General features: G+C 41.4%; 1 non-coding gene across 1 annotated transcript; it reads right to left on the reverse strand.

Moving 5' to 3' along the window:
- Positions 1 to 3,369: 3,369 nt before the first annotated feature.
- On the reverse strand, positions 3,370 to 3,476 carry LOC112446901 (U6 spliceosomal RNA). Its single transcript, XR_003034979.1, has one exon. It is a non-coding gene; the product is annotated as a U6 spliceosomal RNA (small nuclear RNA).
- Positions 3,477 to 4,734: the final 1,258 nt, after the last annotated feature.

Here is a 4,734-nt window from a genome sequence, read left to right on the forward strand (position 1 = left end):
GTGCTCATGTGCTTAAACAGTCAAGCAATTAGCCAATAATCAATAAACCCGAGGTTACACTCTGATAGATACAGAAAAATTTATGGCCTGTCTAGAGGAAGGGGTGATTAGTGTATGTTTTTTCTTAGGCGATGAGTAACCTAGATACGATCTTCAAGGTTCCCCTGTCTGGAGGGGGTCTTAGCCTTCTGTTGTCGTTTTCATAGGCACTAAACACAGAGTTCAAAGTCGATTGGAAAGGTGGCCGAGCACTATCAGCGTGAACAGGCCTAAGATGGAGTCCAGGCCCTATGAATTCCTTCTTCAAAATCACTGATGACTGTGACATTTCTTGTTATTAATATGGAAGGAGATGTTTTCATTTCACAATTACCACGCACACAGTGTCCTCAAGAGCTAAAGGTGAGTCCTCACTTATCTACATTTTTTTGTGAATATGCAGAATGGAACTCCAGATAGGTGACCATCTAACTATTGTAGTGGGGGCTTAGACACTCAAGTCTAAAAGGTAAGGCTGTTTGTTTGGCTCAAGGTTACTGAGACAGGACATAGTCTCTCCAAGCAGCTTCCGTGATCTGACAATGGGGATAAAAGCGCGTGATGTCAGTACAAAAATCAGGAGTAAAATATCAGCAAACGGAGTCCATACCACATTAAAAAATATAGCACAACCAAGAGGGATTTAATAGAGGAATTCAATCGTGGTTCAATATTAGGAATTCTATCAGTCTAAAGGCCAGCATTTTAACAGGGAAACACTGAAGGCCTTCCACCAAGATTAAGAAGAGGCACTGGTGAAGAATACCAAGTATCTCCACTATGATTTGTGTATTTGTTTTTAAATTTAAAACAATTTTTCACTGCACTGGGTCTTCACTGAGCCACAAGGGCTCTTCGTTTTGGGCTGTGGGCTTTCTCTGGTTGTGGTACTCTGGCTTAGCTGCTCCTTGGAATGTGGGATCTTGGTTCCCTGCCCAGGGGTTGAACCTGCATCCCTGGCATTGGAAGGTGGACTCTTAACCACTGGACTACCAGGGAAGTCCCCTTCCATGACGATTTAAATGGTACTGAAGTGTTAGCTAAAGAAATTAGATCCGGAACAGTAATTAGAAGAAGAATCAGAAATGAAGAAGTAAAACTATCTCTATTTGTAGATAATTTGATGGTACATTTGGAAAATCCTATGAAAGAAGACTGGTTAGGATATCTGTAAGGGAGCTGGATATTGAGTTAACTTCCAAGAATTAACAGCCTTCATTTTACAAAAGCAGCAACCAGCTAAGGATATAGCAGAAGAGAAAATCTCCATTTAAAACAACAGCAGAAGTAGAAATTCTTAGAAATAACAAGAAATATTTAGAAGTCTTTAAGAAAAAAAACTTAAAACTCAGAACCAAGAATGGACTTGAGCAAATGCAAACTCATTCCTTAGTACTGGATAGTATCTCAACAAAATGGACATATCACTTTCCCTGTTAATTGGTAAATTTAAGGCAACCCAATAAAAAGGCATAATCAATAAAGCAGAAGTAGATGTTTTTCTGGAATTCTTTTGCTTTTTCTATGATCCAGTGGTTGTTGACAATTTGATCTCTGGTTCCTCTGCTTTTTCTAAATCCAGCTTGAACATCTGGAAGTTCACGGTTCATGTACTGTTGAAGCCTGGCCTGGAGAATTTTGAGCATTACTTTGCTAACATGTGAGATAAGTGCAATTGTGCTATAGTTTGAACATTCCTTGGTATTGCCCTTCTTTGGGATTGGAATGAAAACTGACCTTTTCCAGTCCTGTGGCCACTGCTGAGTTTTCCAAATTTGCTGGCATATTGAGTGCAGCACTTTCACAGCATCATCTTTCAGGATTTGAAATAGCTCAACTGGAATTCTATCACCTCCACTAGCTTCATTCATAGTGATGCTTCCTAAGGCCCACTTGACTTCACATTCCAGGATGTCTGGCTCTAGGTGAGTGATCACACCATCGTGATTATCTGGGTCATGAAGATATTTTTTTGTATAGTTCTTCTGTGTATTCTTGCCACCTCTTCTTACTATCTTCTGCTTCTGTTAGGTCCATACCATTTCTGTCCATTATTATGCCCATCTTTGCATGAAATGTTCCCTTGGTATCTCTAATTTCCTTGAAGAGATCTCTAGTTGTTATCATTCTGTTGTTTTCCTCTATTTCTTTGCATTGATCACTGAGCAAGGCTTTCTTATCTCTCCTTTCTAGTCTTTGGAACTCTGCATTCAGATGCTTATATCTTTCCTTTTCTCCTCTGTCTTTCACTTCTCTCCTTTTCTCAGCTATATGTAAGTCCTCCTCAGAAACCCTTTTGCTTTTTTTCATTTCTTTTTCTTGGAGATGGTTTTGATCACTGCCTCCCGTACAATGTCATGAACCTCCATCCATAGTTCTTCAGGCACTCTGTCTATCAGATCTAATCCCTTGAATCTATTTGTCACTTCCACTGTATAATTGTAACAAGGGTCTTTGACATTGACTGTGTAGATTACAACAAACTGGAACATTCTTAAATAGATGGGAATACCAGACCACATGATCTGCCTCCTGAGAAATCTGTATGCAGGTCAAGAAGCAACAGTTAGAACTGAATGTGGAACAACAGACTGGCTCCAAATTGGGAAGGGAGTACACCAAGGCTATATTGTCACCCTGCTTATTTAACTTACATGCAGAGTACATCATGAGAAACGCTGGGCTGGAAAAAGCACAAGCTGGAATCAAGATTGCCGGAAGAAATATCAATAACCTCAGATACGCAGATGACACCAACTTTATGGCAGAAATTGAAGAGGAACTGAAGAGCCTCTTGATGAAAGTGAAAGAGGAGAGTGAAAAAGCTGACTTAAAACTCAGCATTCAAAAACTAAGGTCATGGCATCCAGTCCCATCATTCCATGGCAAACAGATGGTGAAACAATGGAAACAGTGACAGACTTAATTTTGGGGGGCTGTAAAATCACTGCGGATGGTGACTGCAGCCATGAAATTAAAAGACCTTTGCTCCTTGGAAGAAAAGCTATGACCAACCTAGACAGCATATTAAAAGCAGAGACATTACTTTGCCAACAAAGGTCTGTCTAGTTAAAGCGATGGTTTTTCCAGTAGTCATATATGGATGTGAGAATTGGACTATAAAGAAAGCTGAATGCGGGAGAATTGATGCTTTTGAACTGTGGTGTTGGAGAAGACTCTTGAGAATCCCTTGGACTGCAAGGAGATCAAACCAGTCAATCCTAAAGGAAATCAGTCCTGAATATTCATTGGAACGACTGATGCTGAAGCTGAAACTCCAATACTTTGGCCGCCTGATGCGAAGAACTGAGTTTTTTGTTTTGTTTTTTTTTTAATATGGAACACTTCACGAATTTGCGTGTCATCCTTGCGCAGGGGCTATGCTAATCTTCTCTGTATCGTTCCAATTTTAGTATATGTGCTGCCGAAGCGAGCACAAGAACTCAATCATTTGAAAAGACCCTGATGCTGGGAAAGATTGAAGGCAGGAAGAGAAGGAGACGACAGAGGATGAGATGGTTGGATGGCATCACCGACTCGATGGACCTGAGTTTGAGCAAGCTCTGGGACTTGGTGGTGGACAGGGAAGCCTGACATGTTGAAGTCCACAGGGTTGCAAAGAGTTGGACCCGGCTGAGTGACCAAGCTGAACTGAACTGAATAAAAAGGCCCATGAATTAAAAGCAAACCAAATGCTTTATTGTGAAATAGTTGTAGATTCTGGAGAGTTGCAAAGTTAGTACAGAGAGGTTGTGAACATAGCTCAGTCATGTCTGACTCTTTGCAACTCCATGGACCATACAATCCATGGAATTCTCCAGACCAGAATACAGGAGTGGGTAGCCTTTCCCTTCTCTAGGGGATCTTCCCAACCCAGGGATTGAACCCAGGTCTCCCGCATTGCAGGCAGATCCTTTACCAGCTGAGCCACCAGGCAAACCCCCGGAGAGGTTCAGTGTACACCTAACCCAGTTTCCTCTAATGACCACAGTTTACATAACATCACAACCAGGAAAGTGACTCTGGTACGACGAGTGTGAATGTCTATGTTATTGCATAATGTGTGGGTTTGTATAACTATACACCACCAAGACCAAAAACTGTTCTCTTGCCACAAAGATCTTTCGCCCTTCTCCTAAGCACCCTTAACTACTGCTGCTGCTAAGTCGCTTCAGTAGTGTCCAACTCTGTGTGACCCCGTAGACAGCAGCCCACCAGGCTCCCCTGTCCCTGGGATTCTCCAGGCAAGAACACTGGAGTGGGTTGCCATTTCCTTCTCCAATGCATGAAGGTGCAAAGTGAAAGTGAAGTTGCTCAGTCGTGTCTGACTCTTCGAGATCCCATGGATTGCAGCCTACCAGGCTCCTCCGTCCATGGGATTTTCCAGGCAGGAGTACTGGAGTGGGGTGCCATTGGCTTCTCCAACTGGCAACTCCTAATCTGTTAATTTTGTATACATCTCTATAATTTTTTAACATTGAAAATGTTATGTAAATGGAATCATACAGCATGTAAATTCTCCTCTGTTCTTACTTTCTAAGAGTTTTAAATCATGAGTAGGAATTGAGTTTTGTTAAATGCTTCTTCTGCATCAGTTGATATGATCACGTGATTTTCTTCTTTGGCCTGCTAATATGGTGGCTTAGCTTGATTTTTGAATATTAAACTAGCTTTGCATCCTTGGAATAAAATTCT

This window comes from Bos taurus, chromosome 5, assembly GCF_002263795.3.
Source record: "Bos taurus isolate L1 Dominette 01449 registration number 42190680 breed Hereford chromosome 5, ARS-UCD2.0, whole genome shotgun sequence".
Classification (NCBI taxonomy): domain Eukaryota; kingdom Metazoa; phylum Chordata; class Mammalia; order Artiodactyla; family Bovidae; genus Bos; species Bos taurus.